Source organism: Bubalus bubalis, chromosome 10, assembly GCF_019923935.1.
Source record: "Bubalus bubalis isolate 160015118507 breed Murrah chromosome 10, NDDB_SH_1, whole genome shotgun sequence".
Classification (NCBI taxonomy): domain Eukaryota; kingdom Metazoa; phylum Chordata; class Mammalia; order Artiodactyla; family Bovidae; genus Bubalus; species Bubalus bubalis.
This window is the reverse complement of record NC_059166.1, coordinates 25,127,026-25,151,183: the sequence shown is the minus strand read 5'-3', so window position 1 is coordinate 25,151,183 and position 24,158 is coordinate 25,127,026. Positions and strand designations below refer to the sequence as shown.

Here is a 24,158-nt window from a genome sequence, read left to right as displayed (position 1 = left end):
AGGAAGCCATAAATAGGTCAGTAATGTTAGATAATAAGATAAAGGCTGGGATTATGAGAAGCTAAATATCAAAAGGTAGGTAACAATCAGATGAAAATAAGTCTTTCAGGTACATGTAAAGAATGTGATTTTAATTAAGGAGGAGTATCTCTGAAGAGTTTAAGATTAACTGATATGGCAAAGCTCATGGGAGTAGGCTGTACTATTCAGAGCTTTGCAGAAAAACAGAACCAATAGTAGATTTTATACATAAAAACACATTGCATTTATATATGCATATATATGTGTGCATATTATATATACATTTATGCTATATATTTATATAATATATGGAATATTCATAGTATTTAAAATAAAGACAAATATTTAAATGATATATATATATTTATACACACACACACATATATACACATATACAAAAGTAGCAATAGAGAGATTTTAAGGAACTGGCTCACATGACTGCGGGGACTGGTAAGTCTGAAATTTGTAGGAAGGGCTAGCGGACTGGAAATTCAGGTAAGAATTGATGTTGTAGTCTTTGGTCTGAATATTATCTGCAAGGCAGGTCAGCAGGTGGAAAATTTAGGCAGTGTATCTATGTTTCAACCTTGAGGAAGAATTGATTTTTCTCCAGAAACCTCAATCTTTGCTCTTAAGGCCTTTCTTTAGCTGATTGGATGAGACCCGCCCACATTATAGAGAATATGTGCTTTACTCAAAGTCAACTGATTATAAACATTAATCACATCTGAAAAGCATCTGCAGAGCAATATCTAGACAACTATTTGATCAAACAACTGGGCATTGTAGCTAACCAATTTTACACATAAGTTAACCATCACAAGCGCTAAGCTTGATGGCAAGCCAAACAAATATAATCAGATGATAATTTTAACAACTTGGTAGAAAGTGAAAAACAACTGGTGTTTAAAACCATTTCTTTTGGAGCACAGATAAATACTAAAAGACTTCTTAATGTTCCACTAGTCACTATAACCTGGTCACATTCATTGTACAAGATGAAAACCAACAGCTAAGCTTGCTTGCTGGGCCTCGCTGGTGGCTCATTGGTAAAGAATCTTCTTGCAATGCAGGAGATGAGGATTTGATCCCTGGGTTGGGAAGATCCCCAGAGAAGGAAATGGCAATCCACTCCATTATTCTTGCCTGGAAAATTCCATTGACAGATGGAGTCTGACGGACTACAGTCCATGGAGTCACAAAAGGTTGGACAAGACTTAGAAACTAGATAACAACAAAGCTTGCAATATGAGACTGATTCACCATAAATGGTTAGATAACATTTCAAAATATTTTGGGCTCTAACTGAATATGTAACTTTACATATAATTACATAAATATATAAAATATGTAAAATATTTCTATTAAAACATAATATAGTATACATTGAAACATAATATTGCAGTACAATTTGGGTTCCACATTTTTCCCCCATATTTTTTTTTCTCCTTGCTGTATTTTGGTTCTTTTACCCATGAGGATGAAAGAAAGATTTAAAATGGTGTTTCTCAGTAGAAGATTATCAAGTTTGAATACTTAAAATGACATTCATGCAGTAGGAAAAGTAACACACTACTGGCTTCAAGTCTGTGAAATTCTGCTGGGATCTGAGGAGTCTGCACAACACCACACGCTATCATGTGTCATTTTCACTGCTCAGAGACCAGAAAGAATGTTCCTTGCCTCTCGATTATCATTAATCTAGTATTCTTTTTGCATAAAGACTTAAACCAAAGTCCTCCAAGGAAAAATAATCTGTCAGGACGTTTTTCCTTTCCCCTCTTAAAATACTGAATACAAAACATGAATTCTTAGATTGAATCTGAGGAGTTAACAAGCATGGGAGCAATTTAAGAAAAACAAATGTCTCTTTTTTACAAGGAGTGGCTAGCATACAGAAAGGAATGCCAACTCAGCAGTATATTTAAGCTATCATATTCGAAATTAGATGTTGATTCAAGTTGCAACTGAATACATTCTTGAAAAAAGAATATTGCCATTTTTTTAGCATTTGGATAAGGCGATAGGAAATAAAGTCAAACTTAACTTCAAGTATCCGTAACTTCAAGGATCCCCATTGTAAAATCATAGAAAAGTGAGAATCAATAGTTACACTCCTGTTTAATTCAATAAGGCCTTCTCTGTTACATTAGGGCTTATTGATGCTATAAGGTAAGATGTCTATATTTTCACATGATATAAAAGAAAGAAAAAAAGTAAAGATTACTAAGTTGCAAACATTTCAAATATATAGTAGAATAATTTAATATCCTTTTGGACTTGTTGTTGCTGTTGTTATTGTTGTGGGACAGAACAAGTTGTGTCCTACTCTTTTGTGACCCCATGGACGTTTGCCAGGCTCCTCTGTCCATGGGATTTCCCAGGCAAGAATACCAGAGTGGGTAGCCATTTCCTTCTCCAGCGGATCTTCCTGACCCAGGGATTCACATTGGCAGGTGGACTATTTACTGCTGGGCCACCAGAGAATGCCTTCCTTGAGAGTATGACAACATAAAAGAGCTAACTGGTTTAAAGTACATCTGTGCATCTATAAACCAAGATTATATATTCATCTACTGCTTCACTGAAGAACTCCATGCTTTTCTTCCAGGGAAGAAGGGATCCTGAATAGAAGAAGCTAACTGCCTCTTCTCAGGAATACTATCAAAACTTGAAAAGTAGTGTCCACTCTGTCTAAAGAGTGAAAGAAAGTTTAAAAAAGGAGCTAGAGTGAGAATGAGAAGACAGAGGTAGGGAAGAGTGAGAAAAAAAAAAAGGAAGGAAGGAAAGGAGGCTGGGAGAGAGAGAGAGGAAGAAAGAGGGAAAAGGAAGAGAAAAAAGAAAGAGAGAAAGGAAGAAAAGAAAGAAGGAAAGAAAGAGGCAAAGAAACTCTGGGCAACTGTTCTCCCAGATCTAGAATGGTTTCACTTAACAGTTTGCATATTTCCCATTGAAGGTTTCCTATCTGGCAAGGAATGCACTTGTCTTCGGAGAAGGCAATGGCACCCCACTCCAGTACTCTTGCTTGGAAAATCCCATGGACGGAGGAGCCTGGTAGGCTGCAGTCCATGGGGTCGCTAAGAGTCGGACATGACTGAGAGACTTCACTTTCACTTTTCACTTTCATGCATTGGAGAAGGAAATGGCAACCCACTCCAGTGTTCTTGCCTGGAGAATCCCAGGGATGGGGGAGCCTGGTGGGCTGCCGTCTATGGGGTCGCACAGAGTCAGACACGACTGAAGTGACTTAGCAGTAGCAGCACTTGTCTTCTCCCCCTTTTTAAATCAAACTGGCTCCTCGTTTATTTTGCTTGCTTTGTTTTGGGTTTTTTGGACTTCTTTTTTAAATAAGAGCTCTTTACCGTGTTCATGTTTGAAAATTCAAGTATTTTCCATTGAATTTTTTTTTTAAACTTTACATAACTGTATTAGATTTGCCAAATATCAAAATGAATCCGCCACAGGTATACATGTGTTCCCCATCCCGAACCCTCCTCCCTCCTCCCTCCCCATACCATCCCTCTGGGTCGTCCCAGTCCACTAGCCCCAAGCATCCAGTATCGTGCATCGAACCTGGACTGGCAACTCGTTTCATACATGATATTATAGCTTTGTTTCTCTTAAGATAAATCTAAAGCTAAACAGGAATTCAAATTTCACTTAACTAGTATTGATCAGCCTATTTTGTGTTTTGGGTGTGTGATTTCTGCATAGTGTTTAGAACATTAGTGTCAAGGTTAGAATATTTTTAAATACATGGCAGATGAAATGTATTGATGATAAAATACAATGGTTTTAAAAGTTATCACAATGAGCATGAAGCTACTGGGAACTTACAACAATGAAGCCTCATCGCCATCTTAGTCAGGCAGGTGGCTCTATAAAATCTTTATGCATGAATTCAAAATTATTGAAGGCTCTATAAAATCTTTCTGCATGAATTCAAAATTATTGAAAGTTTGTGTTGTTTTGGTCTTACCAATATTTGTGAAGATTCCAGCTAGAATTCTTTCAAAATGTCTGTATGACAACACTTTTTCAGCTTGATCTCTAATTTATCATTGACTAGGAACTCCAAGAGGAAAACCCTATTAATCTTCCATAGAAAGAAAAGACAAAGCTTGTTGTTGTTTTTACAGATTGTGTAAAAAAAGCCATTAGGGAAGACAACAGAATGGGAATAGTGAAGATAGTGTTACAGAATAGAACATGAAGTGTTCCTTTGGAAATCATTTGATGAAAGGATTAAGAAAGGGATTGTTGAAGTTCAAAGATCTCTCTTCTCTATAAAAATCAAAGACAAGAAGAGATGTAAATTTTAAATTTTACTATTTGATGATCTGTCAAAAATTAAGAATTCCTATGAAGGCTACCGGGAGCTCTGGGTATGCGGTATTATATTTATTCCTTCCCTAATTGATAGCTGACCAACTACAACTGGGGCAGACCTCCTTGGCACCCCACTCCAGTACTCTTGCATGGAAAATCCCATGGACGGAGGAGCCTGGTAGGCTGCAGTCCATGGGGTCGCTAAGAGTTGGACACGACTGAGCAACTTCACTTTCACTTTTCACTTTCATGCATTGGAGAAGGAAATGGCAACCCACTCCAGTATTCTTGCCTGGAGAATCCCAGGGACGGGGGAGCCTGGTGGGCCACCGTCTATGGGGTCGCACAGAGTTGGACATGACTGTTGCTGACTTAGCAGCAGCAGCAGCAGCAGCAGGATCTCAAGTTCACTGCATTATGTGACAAGCTCTAAGAAGAGTCAGCTACACCCAAGGCTTGTGTACTATAGCTTGAACCTTGCTCTGATGTTTCCTGGTTTTGATAAGCAATCAAGGGGAACTCAGCTACAGTATCTTTTATCTTATTCTTCCCATTATCATATAATTTCCTGTATTCTAACTTATTATATGTGGTTCTTAGTTCACTTAATGGATTGTTCTTCACGGGCAAGGAAAAACCTACAATATTTCTCAGTCCCCTCCCTGAATTTCAAAGAAGTAGAGGATTGTATTTTAAAAATCTGAGTAAAAGACGCTAGTCCAGGTTCGATGCACGATACTGGATGCTTGGGGCTGGAGCACTGGGACGACCCAGAGGGAGGGTATGGGGAGGGAGGAGGGAGGAGGGTTCAGGATGGGCAGCACGGGGATACCTGTGGCGGATTCATTTCGATGTTTGGCAAAACTAATACAATATTGTAAAGTTTAAAAATAAAATAAAATTAAAAAAAAAAAGACTGTTAAGAAGGTAAAGGAAAGGGAAGTCACTCAGTCGTGTCCGACTCTTTGTGACCTCATGGACTGCAGCCCACGAGGCTCCTCCATCCATGGGATTTCCAGGCAAGAGTACTAGAGTGGGGTGCCATTGAAACTGCTAGCTAAATACACTGAGGGAAAGTAAAAGAAAGAAGAACAATGAAAACATCATGACCTTGATAGGAGAAGAGCAAGCCTTTAAAATTCTAATCAATGGACAGAAGCATGATAGGACTTTTCAGTTCTTCTTCCTCATCTGCATATTAACGGATGCATGAACCTTTCTTACAGCATGTAAATGGAAGTGGCATCTGAGGAGCTGGGCTTCAGCAGTCAACACAGATCACAACAGTGAAATCTGTGCTCAGAGCAGAACACAGAATATAACTTACCCAGGTTCTATTTGTCCCACCTCAGGCTTTCAGACCATTCTTGTTGCTCTGGTATTTTCCCAAAAGTCTGAATATTTTTAGGGGTATTTAGAGGACAGCTGGAAGACTGCTGAGCTATGACTGATGTTAGGAAGTCAGGACCTACTAGTATCCTCTATGAAGGATTTCCTGGAAAGATGTGATAATAGATGAAGTACTGCCTGCTTATCCTCATAACTATGCTCAGCATAGACTAAACACTGAATCAACAGTCCAGACAAAAGTCACTAACAAAGGTAGAGTTCTCATTTAAGAGAGAAGGAAAAACTTGAATAAAACAGATAAATTTTTTTTTTCCTAGTATAAGTTAAAATCAGGATATTGGCTTCCTGCAGGTCCTTATTTTATTCATTTATATAGCTGAGCATTTTGTTTTGGGGTGTAGAAAGGCTACTTGAAAAATCAAGAAACCTGAATCTTTAAAAAGCGTTAAATTGGATCAGTTTAGAAAGCTGTTAAATCCTAATGTGATGCCCAAATCAACTTAAATGACTCCAGGGGAGTAGTTAAAGATCTTTTATATATTTGTGCTCTGCATAAAATAAACCAGGCACATCAAATGGAAGAATGTGTGTGGGTTTCTCTATTCTTGGTTCTATTCATATACTAGAATGATAACATGTTCACATGTCCAAAAAAACCCCTCTCTTTTATAAGCCATTTTCAATTCTGATAACTTTGACTGAATGAGGTTTGGGCAATGAGCTATTCTATCTTTAGAAGAGCAATCTTTTCTTCATCATATGTGGCTTTTAATGTACCCTCTATGCTATTTTCTGAAGGTTGATAGTTTGCCCACGACAAGAAAAATCTGTCTAGCCCACTATCAAAAATATCAAAAATCTTTCTCAAACTGAGGGTTAGCAGACAGAGCCATTTGTCAACAGCATGTATTCCCTTCAGGTAATTTGGATCTTTTCTTTTTCTTATTTTTAGTACCTCTTTTATCAAGCTTCTTAAATCCATGCCTAGCATGTCAAATGCACTTTAAAAACATCTCTCTACTACTGGCTATGGAGCACAGCACAGGATTAGGAAAGGACAGAAAGAGTTAATTCTTGCAGTATTCACACTGGAATAAAGTTAATAGGCTGCCAATAACATGGGTTATAGTTGCAAAAGCTAAAGTTATAAGTAATCCTAAAGGGAAAGAGGAAAATTGTTCCTGACAAGCTGAAATTACTTTATAAAACCTCTTATGTGTTGAGAAGCCCTAGGTTGGTCAGGGCATGAAGCTTATTTCAATGTTTAACTCAGCCTGTTTATAAAGAAAATATCTTGCCCAATATCCGTTTTCCTAAAGCATGCCCTTTAACCTGCTATTTTTTGCTTCTTTTTATTGTTGGCATGGAAACTGAGAAGCCCTCCACTAGACTGATCAATGCATGGTTACATCAACATAACATTTTCAGTCAAGTTCCCAGGAGCCTCCCTCCTGAATCTGTCATTTTGATTCAGATAACTAAATCAGGCTAAGCACAGCAATGATAACGGATGACTTGCCTCATTAGCTGGCTCCTGCTGCTTTATGCTGCCAGGAAACTCTAGAGTGACTGCCTAGGATCTTGGGAGAGATAACTGTTTTCTGAAATTATTTTGGTTTATTTTTCTTGTAATTCTCATCTTCCCTTTTGACAGTAATTTTATAGGATGACATATGTACCAAATCCACACTCCCGGATCTTCTATCTCTAAATATGTCACGTGATTATCTTTATGAAGACTGACCCCAACAGGCTCAATGTAGGGGACTATTTTAAAATGTCCTTCCATTTGTCTCCTTCAAATGTTACATATCTGATAGCATTTTAATTAATAGTATGAGCAATACTAGGATGATCTGTCTTCCTCCATGAAAGGAGATTCTGCTAAAAATGCAGAATCCAGATCCAAAATAATGTTTCACTTGGGCCTTAGAACTCACTGAACTTGAATATATGAGTGATAGCTTGTGTTTATTTTTAAAAAAGAACTAATTGTTTGTAAAATTTTGTTGTGGAAGGGAAACTAAGCATGCAAGAAACAAAAGATTTCATTTAGTTATCATACTCTGAATTTAAGAGACTCATCTTAGTGACTCATGAAATTAGACGTAACAGTGCATTTAGCTAAAAGCTGCCTGTAGAAAAAAAGGATGGAAACACAAAGTCAGAAGCAAAAGAAGCTGCGATTAGACCAAGAAGAGAGAATATGGACAAATTAAGAAGGGCTGTTCCAAACCAAACATTATTTTGGCAATATTCTTACTTTTCAATATCAATCTATGACCCCAAAGTTAATCTTTAAACCTAGGATAGCAACATTTAGTTTCTAAGTATTCTGTGGCATCTTTCTCTTGATCTCAGCTGACTAACATTCTCTTCAATAAATTACTCAAACAATCACTGGTTTTAAGTACCTGTACACTCATTCATGACCTATTTACCAAAAGTTGTATTTTGGTATCAATCTAAATACAAGGGAACAAGATATTTGAATAATAAATAGTTTGTCCCTTATGTCCTAAAAGTGAATTTGGTAAACCTATATCCACATATCATGACTGAGCAACTGAGCACACACATGCACACATATCCCCATGAACGGAGTATTGCAAGTGCACACATCTCACACACTACAAAAGTAATGCTAAATTCTCCAAGCTAGGCTTCAAAAGTACATGAACCAAGAACGTATGTTCAAGCTGGATTTAGAAAGGTCAGAGGAACCAGAGATCAAATTGCTAACATCTGCTGGATCATAAAAAAAAAGCAAGAGAATTCCAGAAAAACATCCACTTCTGCTTCATTGACTACGCCAAAGCCTTTGACTGTGTGGATCACAACAAACTGTGGAAAATTCTTAAAGAGATGGGAATACCAGACCTTACCTGCCTCCTGAGAAATCTGTATGCAGGCCAAGAAGCAACAGTTAGAACTGGACATGAACAATGGACTGATTCCAAATCAGGAAAGGAGTACATCAAGGCTGTATATTGTCACCTTGCTTATTTAACTTATATGCTGAGTACATACTGAGAAACGCTGGGCTGGATAAAGCAAAAGCTGGAATCAAGATTGCCAGGAGAAATATCAATAACCTCAGATATGCAGATAACACCACCCTTATGGCAGAAAGCGAAGAGGAACTAAAGAGCCTCTTGATGAAAGTGAAAGAGGAAAGTGAAAAAGCTGGCTTAAAACTCAGCATTCAAAAAATGAAGATCATGGTATCTGGTTCCATCATTTCATGGCAAATAGATGGGGATACAATGGAAACAATGAGAGATTTTATTTTCTTATTGCAAAATTATTGCAGATGGTGACTGCAGCTGTGAGATTAAAAGATGCTTGCTTCTTGGAAGAAAAGCTATGGCCAACCTAGACAGCATGTTACAAAGCAGAGACATTACTTTGCTGACAAAGGTCTGCCTAGTCAAAGCTATGGTTTTTCCTGTATTCATGCATGGATGTGAGAGCTGGATCATAAAAAAAGCTGAGCACCAATAAATGATGCTTTTGAACTGTGGTGTTGGAGAAGACTCTTGAGAGTCCCTTGGACTGCCAGGAAATCAAGCCAATCAATCCTAAAGGAAGTCAATCCTGAATATTCATTGGAAAGACTGATGCTGAAGCTGAAGCTCCAATACTTTGGCCACCTGATGCGAAGAACTAACTCCTTAGAAAAGTTCCTGGTGCTGGGAAAGATTGAAGGCAGAAGGAGAAGATGACAGAGGATGAGATGTTTGGATGGCATCACCAACTTAATGGACATGAGTTTGAGCAAGTTCCGGGAATTGGTGATGGACAGGAAAGCCTGGCATGCTGCAAGTCCATGGGGTTGCAAAGAGTCACACACGACTGAGTGACTGAATTGACTGATGCAGTAATAAGACTGTCTAAAAGCATTTCATTGTTAAACATTTAATATTAACACCAGTCCAGTAGCTCTGCCGAAAACTCACAATCCATCAATACATTCTGCTGCCTATATTTTACAGATTAAGAGTTTTTGGTCCATCAGCAAAATCTCCCCCTAATCAATATCTACAAATTTCTATCATGGCAAAAGCCATATCCTTTATGGAACCAAATATTTTTTTTTCTCTTGAACTTGAATGGTTGAACTTTACAGGAAAAACTTAAATAAAATAGGTGAATGCTTCACTCTAGATATATGACATCAAAACCCAAAGAGATATTAAATAATACAAGCTCTAAAATATTTCCTGAGAGCTTATTTTCAATCTCTGAAGAAGCAATTTTATCAATTTCTTATCATCTGCGGTTAAACTTATATATCCTCTGGTCTCCACTGATAAGACCTATACACCAGCTTTTACCTGATGACACTGTTTTGTACTTTATGGAGAAAATAGCAACCATTGACTAAGGACTCTTAGAATTTCTCCCCCAAAAAAGTTTTTGGTCCTTTGGATGTGTGCTTATCCACACATTTACCTGGTGTTATTAGGAATTAAACATGTCTAATGCTTTATATTAACAAAGTTTTTTCTTCTTTCACTGTTCATGTTCTTTTATACATTTTCAACTTGGTCCTTTCTGTGTATTATCATTCTAAAATTATGTACCTAATCAAGTATTTCTCATTATCCTGTCCTAGCCACTCTCTTCACATGAAAATGGCTTGGAAATGTAGATTATACTGCTATTTCAACTTCCTTTCCTCTCATTATCTTTCCATATTTTTATCATCTGACTCATATCTTCACAAGGACACTGAACACTCTGATCCCAATCATCAAAAGATCTCAAATTGTTAAATCCAATGGCCACTTTTCAATTTACACCATATTCAGAGTCTTAGGTGCATGCTTCCCAGGTGACATTCATCTCCTTCTCAGCATAATCTCTCTGCATTTAGTGGATATAAATTTCCCTGGATTTATTATTACTTCAATCCCTGCTCTCTTTCTACTTTCCTAATTTGCATACTCTTTGCTAATTCTAGTGTCTGCAATTCCTCAGTGCTTTGCCTTAGATTTTCTTCATTTTTTTTTTTTCCTCCTGGGTAATCTCATCCATTCTTGTAGCTTAATACATATATGCCAGCATCAATCAACTTTATACACAAAGTCTGAGACCTCCTTCCAAAAAGCCAGAGATCTATATCAAACTGTATCATGACATCACCACTGGAAAGTCACTCTACCTTATAACTTCTAATATGCTAAATTTGTTTAGTGTCCATTAACTTCATAACACATGCTAACATATGCCTAGAATACTTCTTTCATACTAGTTAACTGAAAACTTGTCAAGTGTCATTGATATTTGTTCTCAAATAGGTTTGTAATCTAAATACACATTATAAAAGCATAAGAGGTTAATACAAGAAAGCTATCATTAATGAAAATCTACTTGAAAGCTTTGGAAATATTTGACAAATATGAGTTGTTAAAAATAACTTATCTAATGACATATGAATTGTAAAGCAGAAAGTGCTTATGAGAAAAAGATATGAGAAACATCTACAAGAAATTGGTACTAAGATGTAATTGCTAAGTTTATTAATTTTTTTGAAAATTTGCTCAGATTTTGAAGAAACTAGATACAGAAAAAATATAATAGAAAATGCATTATGTGTGTGGTTTATGAAGGAAAGAAAACAAATTTCATAATCAGGTTCTATCTTTAAAAATAGACATATGTGTGCATGTTTCTTTGTTTTAAGCCAAACTATATGTTTCAGATTATATTGCAATGAAATTGGTAGTGGAGTGAATTTACAAACAGAAAAGGCTTGAATTTTACCTAATTAAACATGTTGTGGAAATTTCTCCTCTTAAAATCTTGCCAATAACAGGTGTGGATCTGTTGGAACATGAGTCCTAAACAGTATTCTGAAGCCTAATTTTAAAATACCAATTTGCATTCAATTTAAATATTTTCGCTTTCCCCAGCAAAAGGTGGGTCCATAATTGGAAACCCCTTTCCCCAATGGGAAAGGGCACAAGGCCTGTTCTTTCAGTCTGCTCTACCTATATAATTTTCTCTTCTATGAATTGCTCCTCGCATGATTAGGACTGAGGGGAGGAAATAAACAGGAGTCAAAGGAGTCCACATAAACGATATTCTTATAATCTTGCTCAATGCTGTGTGATTCTTGTTCAAGGTCTGTGTGAAAGGCCTTCACATTTTAGTTCTCGTGAATCATATGACAGACTTATCTTGGAAGGTCTTTGAAAGGACTCTTTTCCACAGAGTTCCCTGATGTTGGTGAAACAATTTCTGACTGTACAGATAGAGTACAAATATAGAAAACATGCAAAAACATTCAGCTCAAAGATTTACTACAAGCAAATGTATTGCTACCACCACCCGGGTCAAACGATAGAACACTACAAGCATCTAAAAAGTACATTTTATTCTCATTCACAATTTCTGTTCTTTTTCACAAGGTAATTATTAATTTGATTATAAGAAAAATCACTTTCTTATTTTACTTTATATTTTACCATTCAGGCATGCATATCTAAGCATTATAGTTTGGCTTTGAGTGCTTTTTTTTTTTAACTTTATACAAATGGAATCATGAAATACATATTTTAGTAAACTTATATTACACAAAATAAAGTATTTTCTATTATATCTAAAATAATTTTATATTTACAGAAAAGTTGCAGATAGTCCCTATACACCCTGTAACCAGTTTCTCGTGTTCTTTAGATTTTTACACTGTATGATATATTTATCACAGCTAGTAAGCCAATTTTAACACATAATTATTAATTAAATTTCCAACTTATATTTCTTTTTTAACCTAAAGTCTTTTTTTTTTTCCTGTAACAGGACCCCATCCAAGAAACCATGTTATAGTTAGTAATAATGTCTCTCCTTAGGCTCCTCTAGACGGGGATAATTTCTCAGACTTTCCCAGTTGTAGATGACCTTGACAGATTTGAGGAGTACTGGTCAGGTACATTGCATAATGGTCCTCAGTTTGGGTTTGTCTGATTTGTTTTCTTGTTATTGGACTGGGGCTATGGATCTTGAAAAAGAAGACCATAGAGGTGAAGTGCCATTCATATCACTGCTTAGCTCCCACACCAGATGCACATGCCTCAGATGTTAAATGGAACATTTCCAGGGTGAACACACTCCCTGACCCAGCTTTTTGACCCAGTTTGTAAGATGTCAATTTCTCCTCCACCCCAAGACATGGGAGAAACTGCTAATAAAAAGCAGTAGACAGATAACTGGGCTATAGCACTTTCAACTCCACTCTGAGTGAAGATTCCAATCACATCTCTCAATTTTCCTTTCTTTGTGGGAGAAGGTGAGGGTGGGATGATTTGAGAGAATAGAATCAAAACATGTATATTACTATATATTAAATAGATTACAGGTGCAAGATCGATGCATGAAGCAGGGCTCTCAAAGTCTGTGCTCTGGGACAACCCAGAGGGATAGGGTGGGGAGGGAGGGGGGAGGGGGTTTCAGGATGGGGGGACACATGTGCCCCCATGACTGATTCATGTCAGTGTATAGCAAAAACCATCACAATATTGTAAAGTAATCATCCTCCAATTGAAATTAATTAATTAAAAAGAAAGAAGTCCTGAGTCCAGTATTCATGCTACTACAGCACGAGCAGAGTCGTATCTAAAACTCTTCTTTTTCTGATTTATTGCTGATGATGTTAGGCTTGCTTACCTGCAGAAGTACTGTTTGTCAGGTTTCTTTTTTACTCCATTTTTTATAAAGTACGCTTTGGAGGAAAGTTATTATATGCAGCCTACATTTAAGGAGAAGGGAGTTATGCAGCATCTCATTAATGGCAGATGATGTGAATTATTTTGAACTCTTCTGCATGGGTGATTTGGTTCTTATCTTCCACTTATTTATTCAATAATTTATTTGTATCAGTATGGACTCATGGACATTTAATTTCATATTCTGGGTTATAATCCAATACTCTGGTATTTTTTGTTGTTGCTTATGTTCCTTAAGTATTTCCAGTTTTAGTCATGGAAAGCTTGTTCAGTCAGCATTTGTGTACCTTTATTTACCACTCCATGATTGCTTTATTTTTTAAGCACTTTTGTACTTTCTGCAACTATGATATGCTCAGGTTTATCTTGTAATTCCCTTCTTCAGTTCTAAAATATGTCATTTCCCAAGGAGCTTGGTTTCTTTTTATTAGCATTTTGATCTGTTATTTTTTTTCTATGTCTCAATTCTGTGAAAATGATATTGTATTTAGCTGCAGTTTTGTTGTTGTCGTTGTTTCTCTACAGTAAAAACTGGCAAACTACTGACTTTAGACCAATTCTAGCCTTCAAATTAAGGGAAATAAAGTTTTAGTAGAACACAAACACAACCACCTATTTATGTGTTGTCCATATCAGATTTCATGCTACAGGAGAACAGCTGAATAAGTTAGACACATTGTTTCCCAAAGCCTAAAATACTTACTGACTGTTTCTTTACAGAAAATGTTTGGTAACCTCTGTTCCACAGTATTCTATTACATGCTGCTGCTAAGTCACTTCAGTCGTGTCCGACTCTGTGCGACCCCATAGACGGCGGCCCACCAGGCTCCCCCGTTCCTGGGATTCTCCAGGCAAGAACACTGGAGTGGGTTGCCATTTCCTTCTCCAATGCATGAAAGGGAAAAGGGAAAGTGAAGTCGCTCAGTCGTGCCCGACTCTTAGCGACCCCATGGACTGCAGCCTACCAGGCTCCTCCATCCATGGGATTTTCCAGGCAAGAGTACTGGAGTGGGGTGCCATTGCCTTCTCTGTTCTATTACATAAATACATTATAAGTGATTGGTTTGTTCATTGCCATTAACAACTGGGCTGTTTCTAGCTTGGCGTTCTTAAAAATTTCTTTGTTGAGACTATTCTTGTGTGTATTATTTGGTACATGCAAATTTGCTTTTTGCTCAGGTACCTACCTATGGATGGCATTTGCTGTGCCATAGTTTATGCTTATGTCAGGCTTCAGTTGATTTTTTTTTAAATTTTATTTTATTTTTAAACTTTACATAATTGTATTAGTTTTGCCAAATATCAAAATGAATCCACCACAGGTATACATGTGTTCCCCATCCTGAACCCTCCTCCCTCCTCCCTCCCCACACCATCCCTCTGGGTCGTCCCAGTGCACCAGCCCCAAGCATCCAGTATCGTGCATCGAACCTGGCCTGGCAACTCGTTTCATACATGATATTTTACATGTTTCAATGCCATTCTCCCAAATCTTCCCACCCTCTCCCTCTCCCACAGAGTCCATAAGACTGATCTATATATTAGTGTCTCTTTTGATGTCTCGTACACAGGGTTATTGTTACCATCTTTCTAAATTCCATATATATGCGTTAGTATACTGTATTGGTGTTTTTCTTTCTGGCTTACTTCACTCTGTATAATAGGCTCCAGTTTCATCCACCTCATTAGAACTGATTCAAATGTATTCTTTTTAATGGCTGAGTAATACTCCATTGTGTATATGTACCACCACTTTCTTATCCATTCATCTGCTGATGGACATCTAGGTTGCTTCCATGTCCTGGCTATTATAAACAGTGCTGCGATGAACATTGGGGTACACGTGTCTCTTTCTCTTCTGGTTTCCTCAGTGTGTATGCCCAGCAGTGGGATTGCTGGATCATAAGGCAGTTCTATTTCCAGTTTTTTAAGGAATCTCCACACTGTTCTCCATAGTGGCTGTACTAGTTTGCATTCCCACCAACAGTGTAAGAGGGTTCCCTTTTCTCCACACCCTCTCCAGCATTTATTACTTGTAGACTTTTGGATCTCAGCCATGCTGACTGGTGTGAAATGGTACCTCATAGTGGTTTTGATTTGCATTTCTCTGATAATGAGTGATGTTGAGCATCTTTTCATGTGTTTGAAAAATATGGAACACTTCACGAATTTGCGTGTCATCCTTGCGCAGGGGCCATATTTTTAAGAAATTTTTCAAAGTTATTTTATCAATTTCTGATTTTGAGACTTTATCCAATTATATCCTTGTCATATTTAAATTTTCAGCAATTTTTAAACTTTAGCAACATATCTAATGTATATTTTTGTGACTTTAATTTGCTTCCTTGATATTAGAAATGTTTAGCAATTTTTCATATGTATATTGTCTATTTGGCTATTCTGTTTTTATGTAATGATTATTAAAATAACTTTTCTATTCTTTTCCTGGATTGTTTGTATTTCTTTATTTATTCAAAGGAATTCAAAAGAAATATTCTGGAAACAAACTCTGTTTTCACATAATTCTTTGTCTTTTTATTTTAAAAAAAGTTTTAAAACTATATGTTGAAATTCTACTTTATCTTTGTTTTCCTGTGCTTTTTTTGTGTGTGTATGTGAAGAGAAACTCAATTTCATTTAGGTTAATATTATGTATCTCTTTTATTATTGAATGCCATTTGTTGCCTATTTCAGAAAACTTTTCCATTCTGAGATCATAAACATATCTTCCACATTATTTCCTTAGGCTTTATATATTACCCTTTCTTACTAAGTACTATAATTCAACTGAAATACAGTTTTGCATATGTTTGAATTAGACATCAAGCTTTATTTCTTTTTGAATAGAAGTCTAAACATCTCAGCACCATTGAAAAGCCCATTTATATTCTCTTCAGATAATAAGATACTATTTTTGCTTCATTTTCAATTTTCTTCTTTCTTTTTCTTGCTTTATTGCTTTTGCACAATGGTACTAAAAGTGGTTATAGTAGCCTTTGTCTTTTATTTGACTCCAAAGGAAATGATTTCACCATTTCACCATTTACTGTGATTTTCTTGATAGTCAATAATAAATATCTCTCTATATTTAACTTAATGAATTTTGAATACATTATAATTTTGCTGCTACTCAAGGGGTTGATTTCTTTTTGACTGTGTTAATGTGGCAAACCATACTTTTTTTGAAATATTAAGTCAATCTTGCATTCCCAGAATAAATTCAACATTGTTATGCAATAGTCATACGTCTTAAAGAAAGTATGAATTCAACTGTAACGCACCTGAATTACAATTTTTTAAGATATTACCTTATTCCAATAAGTGAGGTAGTCTGTCTTTTTCCTTTATCTTAATGTTTGATCAGGTTGTGATATGAACATTATGATAGCTTTTAAAATGAATTGTTCAGCATTTCCTCATTTCTATTCTGTGGGAGAATTTGTGTAAAATTGGCATCTTGAAATACATGTTGGTAGAATAGATAAAAAATAATTTGGAGAGTTCTTACTTAGGACAGTTTCCAATTGTGATTTTATTAAACTGCATTTTATTGTGATTAGAACACTCAACATAGGACTATCCTCTAAACAAAATTTAAGTGTATAATATATTGTTGACTATGATTGGCTACAGTCCATGGGGTCGCAGAGTCGGACATGACTGAGCGACTTCACTTCACTATGATTGCTAATTTTTTTATCTTTCTAAAATAATTTATTGAAATTGATGTTTAGCTTATTAATTTTCAGCTATTTTCTTTTCTAACATATACTTTACAACTATCACCTCTCCCTAGACAGTTTTTCCATGAGTTCACTTCCACTTTTCACTTTCATACATTGGAGAAGGAAATGGCAACCCACTCCAGTATCCTTGCCTGGAGAATCCCAGGGACAGAGGACCCTGTTAGGCTGCTGTCTGTGGGGTGGCACAGAGTCGGACACGACTGACGCGACTTAGCAGCAGCAGCAGCAGACAGTTTTTACTATATCAGAATTGTAAATTCATAATCTTTATATCTTAATGATGAAATCAAGTTTTCTAAATTACATAATATTGCATCTCTACTGGCCTAAATATCTACTGAATCTGATGTTAATATAGCTACAAAAATTTGCTTTGATTAGTATTTTCATGCTGTACTATATACAAGATATTTGCATCATTTGACTCTTAATCATACCTTATTCTTTTGTGCATAGTGCAAGACTGTATATTGTTCATTAAGCTGTTACTGTTTGTACTGCACTGTTTATCCCCCCATATTTGAATTCTCCACAGGCAAGAAGACAACACCATTCACTATGATTCCTCAAATTGCAGATGACACATGCCAAAATATCTGAGGATCTCTCCTACTACACTCTGCTCTGTTCCACCAGAGTGGATGTTGTGATTCTACAGTTCACTAAGTAGCCATCTGGAGAATGAAATGCTAATCTACCTTATGTTCACACACCATCATGCTCTGCAGATGATATTTATTTAGCATCTTCTTTCCCTTAACTGGTGAACCAGTACTGGTGCAGAGGAAAAACCACAAGTCACTGCAATAAGGCAATAAGTTAACGATTTATAGCATAAATTAATTATCTCTGGAAACTAATGCCCATTCTGATGAAGTAAAGTGGTAAGTCAAAGGACTACCTTGGTCATCCATTGTTAAGCTCTGAACAATGTTTAGCATGCTCAGCAACATGTTAAGAATGTTTAGCCACTCTTCTGTAATAGCATTAGAACATGAAGGTGTTTAGCCATGATTATATTTAGTTTTAGGACCTCAGCTGGTTCCCACATAATATGATATATATATTATCTTGCTACGTAATGTTAATAACATTTTATGATTCATTAATTTATTGATTTTTTTAAATGAAACAATGAAACAATAAAATCCTTCCCTGATCCTACTAATTATACAGGCATTTGCTGGATTTATAAGTTTATTCTTTTACTCTCCTTGCATTTCTCTCCCCTCCAGTCTTCCTTATCTCAATATATAATGCCAGTATTCCATCATTTAGTTAGGCCAAAAATCTATTATTCTTCATTTTGGCATCCTTTCTTTCTCACATCTCACATTCAAACTCCTCCTGCCCCTTTGCTTTTCCCTCTATTGAGGGCATGTATCCCAATGGCACTTCAGAATAGAGTCTTTCTCATCAGGCATTTTAAAGACTCCCTTTCAGAGACACTTTCCCTTACTGCTACATATCATTAACCCAGTACCTCCGCTAGACCAGGGACATCCCAGTATAGGCTGGATTTATAACACTCTCTTTATTTGCTATCTATTTATTATAAAAAATATAATATACTCAATTTAACACAAAGAATTACAAGTTTGATTTCATGCATTTTTCTGAATATTTGAGTTGCCAGTTTCCTAATCTACAAATTGAGGAAGGTAAAAACTATTCTCATTTACATTGTTGATAATAAGAACAGGTCATTCTTGAATAAATATTTAGCCAGTGCATTTAACTAAGAGCTCAGTAACTATAATTCCTTTCTTATTAGTTACCTGTTAGAAGAAGTATATTTGCTCTTCTGAAGAATTAAAAAAAGCAAAACAAAACAGAATGAAAAATCTTTGGTGAACACTTTAACTCCTGTTTTGATTTAAATAGAGTAAGCGGATTCTTTTGATTATTACAATTAATGATTGTCATGTTGTTCAGTAGGCAGATTTTAAATGAATACTTTACTAATTCATATTGTTATACTTTTAAATTTATGCTGATTTTTTTTTGCTATATAGCTCTCAAATATTAAAAGATGCAATATCCTTCTTTTTTAGAAAATATATATTTTATACATGAAAGGGTATATTTTACAGTGATTCTTTTCCTGTTGTGAATTAAATATACACATTATCAGATCAGATCAGATCAGATCAGTCACTCAGTCGTGTCCGACTCTTTGCAACCCCATGAATCGCAGCACGCCAGGCCTCCCTGTCCAATACCAACTCCCGGAGTTCACTGAGACTCAGGTCCATCGAGTCAGTGATGCCATCCAGCCATCTCATCCTCTGTCGTCCCCTTCTCCTCCTGCCCCCAATCCCACCCAGCATCAGGGTCTTTTCCAATGAATCAACTCTTCGCATGAGGTGGCCAAAGTACTGGAGTTTCAGCTTCAGCATCATTCCTTCCAAAGAAATCCCAGGGCTGATCTCCTTCAGAATGGACTGGCTGGATCTCTTTGCAGTCTAGTTCATGTAAATAAACATTACTTACATTATATATATTTATTTCTATATTATATATATTATAATATATATATTATATATAAATGATTTATATATATGCTTATATATAAGCATATATATTATAGACAATATATATAATAAGCATTTATATATGTATTATATATAATATATACATAAACATTTAATAATCTATTTTTAGCAATGGAAACTATTGAATTGCCACTCTTCTAATCTTTGAAACAATAATGATTACTATACAGTTCTACTGTTAGGAAGGAATCAGCTGAAAATATTATTCCCCAGGCAAATTTAGACTAAGACAACAAAATAAAACAATTTAAATTTAATAATATTATTTCTGAGTAAAGGTGTCATGAGTATGATAATACCTTTTGCACATGTAAATGGTGACAGATTTTGATTTATACCCAGTGGGACTGTCTAATACATTCAGCACTCAACTGAATTTATTTACAAAATAAGCTAACTGATCATTATGTGAAATTATTCTTAAATTGATCTATAAGGTAAAGTGGTAACCTTTTATCTATAAGTGATGAACATCTCTGTAAGCCATATTCATATGATATGTCTTTTCCTATAATGATCTTTTTCTATATTCACCAAAATATTTCCTTTGTATTACCATTATCCATGTGTCTTAACTTAACGTTTGTTAAGTTTAACTTCTAAATAACATGTTATGCCAAACATATGTAATGTAATAAGAGAAAAATTATACTGACTAATTTCCAATTAAAGCATTATATGCTATGTAAAATTACTGAACATGTAAAAGTATGCATGTCAAAGTCATTATGTGCAAATTCATCTCTAGAATCATATTTTGGGCACTATATCTATATCTGTCTAGTTTTTAAAGTAAATATATCTATTACTTAATACCTACTAAGTAACATTGAAAATAAACTATCACTTAAGCACTGTTCTAAAAATTTTATAAGGCATAACTCAATTGATACTTACATATGACCTAGAAGTAAAATTATTGTGATCCAGTTTTACAGGTGAAAAAAATATGTGTCATTTAATTTCAGGGAACCTTACTTCAGTGCATGATTTTTAATAACTATTGTGCTATACTGTTGCTGCTAAATTTATGCATATTTTCTATGTATATGTGCATCGATACAACTATGTATATGTACGCATGACCTTCTCTGTGTGGGTACCTGTTTGTGCATTTTCAATCCAAAAGACATTATCTATGTATTATATTTCTAAAATGCCTGCCTGACTTGCAATAAAATATAAATTGATCTCTATTTTCCATTTGAATAAACTAGAATCAATTTACTATACCTGTAATCCTTAGGGTCTTAAAAATGCCCAAATAATTCACTCTTAAGTATATTTGAAAGATTTCTCTATCTCTTGAATTTTGCTGTAGGACTACACTAAAGAACTATTTTGTAAAAAAAAAAAAAGATCTTTTATACAATAATGGTTCTTATCTGTTAAAAAGAAAAGGATATTTAAATCAATAAACGTCACTTCTGCACTTAAATATCAAGTTTACTTCCCTTAACTTAAAACTATTTTTTTTCTGGGTTCATAATTATATTCTAAATTTCTTGAAGAATCTAGGTGGCAGATAGTAAAAAAAAAATTTTTTAATCACATTATATATAGTCTTTTCACTGAAAAAGTAACATGTTGTACAAATATATATTAATGTTTTCAACATAGCAATAATAAAAATTAAAATGTACTTGTCCTTTTCATTTAAATAAAAGATTCCACACAAATTATATGAGCAGAACACTTTACAAAATTTTAACAATGGATTTTAAGAGTCCAGCAAAGCAAGAGGTAACAAATAAAAGGGATCTAGGTATAAATGCCAACAGTAGAATGAACTCAGAGGCAGTAAAGATAAAAACAAGGCAAACTGGACAGAACTTCACCAAACTGTTTCTAACTAGGTAAACAAGCGTCATCTTCAGTTTCATTTTCATCCATTATTAAATGCTGAATTTAATCTTAGAAAGTACACACTTGTTTGCTTTCTTCCCTTGACTTCCCTTTCTCATCTTTAAAATGGGTATAAGTCGTATCTCTCTTACACAATCATTGTGATGTCAAGTTAAATAAAATGCAAATTAGATTTAGGGGATAAAGTAATAAGTCAAATTAAAGTCTAATCACAAATTCTGGTACAGAGTGACAAATAGTAAAATGTTTGTTGTGTTTATTTTTTGTTACTTTCTTTTACAGATGAATTGATGAGAGTCAAAACAACATTGCAATTAAATGTTGTAAGATCTGGGATTCATAGTATAGACTTCTTTGCTGTAGTGCAGATAACAGGTTTCTAATAATTTAACACAAAGACATTAAAAAATGAAAATTTATACTCAAAATGAAAAGAGAAATTGTGATGAATATGATTAGTGAACTCTAACAGGCAATATCGCTATAGCAATACTTCATTCAATCAAAAAGAGGAAGAGTAGCAAGCAATAATTAAAGTCTTATATTGACCAAGGAGCCAAGACTCTTGGAAGGCAGTGCAGAGTATCAGAATGACTCATGGCTTTTAGTGATGTAAAGAAATAAAGCCACACAAAGCAAAATAGACCTTAGGAAATAATTCCATATCAGGTCTCCCTGTCCATCACCAGCTCCTGGAGTTTACCCAAAGTCATGTCCATTGAGTCGGTGATGCCCTGTATTCCACACAATATCTAAAAGAATTAAGTAGAGTGTATTTACTAGAAAAAGCAAAAGAACTACTGTCACAGACACAGATTTAGACATTTCTTAAAACTTGTCAACTTAAAAGAGGAGACAGGAATCAATAATTTTCAGGAGTTTGCCCCAGAAGTCACTACTGACATTAAATATACTAAATATAAAAGAATGAGCAAATTATCTATTTACTCTACTTTTTATCATTGAATATTGATTTCTTGCATGTGGTAGGAGATTAGAACATTTATATTGTTACATATAATTTCAACAGCATGCGCTTATTCCTGTATTGTAAGAGAAAAAGAATTATTTGGCTTAAGGCAATAATGAAACTTCAAAATTAGATAGATATATTACCCATCTGTAGAAAAGTTCAATGTATTCAACAGTATTTAATACCTAATTACAATTAGTTTTTCAAATTTAAAAGAACTAGGCAGGAACTAACAAAAGGAAATTAAATAAAAAGTATGTGTTGTGCACCTCAAATGGCTTAAAGCAAATTATAGACTCTTTTACTAAAGTATGCATAAATGTTTTATAACAAAATTATTGAATAATTAACATTGTGATTTTTAGAATTATTTTCTTTAGCTGCTTATTATTTTGTATTTGCATTCTATTCAGTCTATAACAAAGTAGCTAAATATCATGATCTATAGATTTAATCTTTCTAGTTTATATAAAATAAATTGAAAGATGTAAAGATGTTTAAACAGTGATAAAAGTTTTTAATTCTCGCTACATACATACTTTAAATAAAGTTAAATTTGCATTAATAATCCAATACCCTATTATATTAATTACAGCATAAAAACCAGTATATAATGTTTACACTGAAGGGGAAGTTTAGATGACTTAAGCTGAAATTATTTATGAATATGTACATAACATAGATAAATGTGGCATGTGTGTATGCAAAACATGTGGGTAGATAACCGTAAAGATATGCAGATGATAGATAAATAAATAGAATTTGATGATGATAGATTTGGGAGTGGTGGGGCGAGAATGGCAAAGGAATCTATTTTAGATGCAATCACGATGGTGTGATCACTGACTTAGAGCCAGACATCCTGGAATGTGAAGTCAAATGCACCTTAGAAAGCATCACTACGAAAAAAGCTAGTGGAGGTGATAGAATTCCAGTTGAGCTATTCCAAATCCTGAAAGATGATGCTCTGAAAGTGTTGCACTCAATATGCCAGCAAATTTGGAAAACTCAGCAGTGGACACAGGACTGGAAAAGGTCAGTTTTCATTTCAATCCCAAAGAAACGCAATGCCAAAGAATGCTCAAACTACCGCACAATTGCACTCATCTCACACGCTAGTAAAGTAACGTTCAAAATTCTCCAAGCCAGGTTTCATCAATATGTGAACCGTGAACTTCCTGATGTTCAAGCTGGTTTTAGAAAAGGCAGAGGAACCAGAGATCAAATTGCCAACATCTGCTGGATCATGGAAAAAGCAAGAGAGTTCCAGAAAAAACATCCATTTCTGCTTTATTGACTATGCCAAAGCCTTTGACTGTGTGGATCACAATAAACTCTGGAAACTTCTGGAAGAGATGGGAATACCAGACCACCCGATCTGCCTCTTGAGAAATTTGTATGCAGGTCAGGAAGCAACAGTTAGAACTGGACATGGAACAACAGACTGGTTCCAAATAGGAAAAGGAGTATGTAAAGGCTGTATATTGTCACCCTGTTTATTTAACTTCTATGCAGAGTCCATCATGAGAAACACTGGACTGGAAGAAACACAAGCTGGAATCAAGATTGCCGGGAGAAATATCAATAA

The 24,158-nt window shown here is 35.2% G+C and overlaps 1 pseudogene; it reads right to left on the bottom strand.

Annotated features, from left to right (window-relative positions):
• Nucleotides 1–15,576: 15,576 nt before the first annotated feature.
• Nucleotides 15,577–15,674, bottom strand: LOC112587702 (annotated as a pseudogene).
• Nucleotides 15,675–24,158: the final 8,484 nt, after the last annotated feature.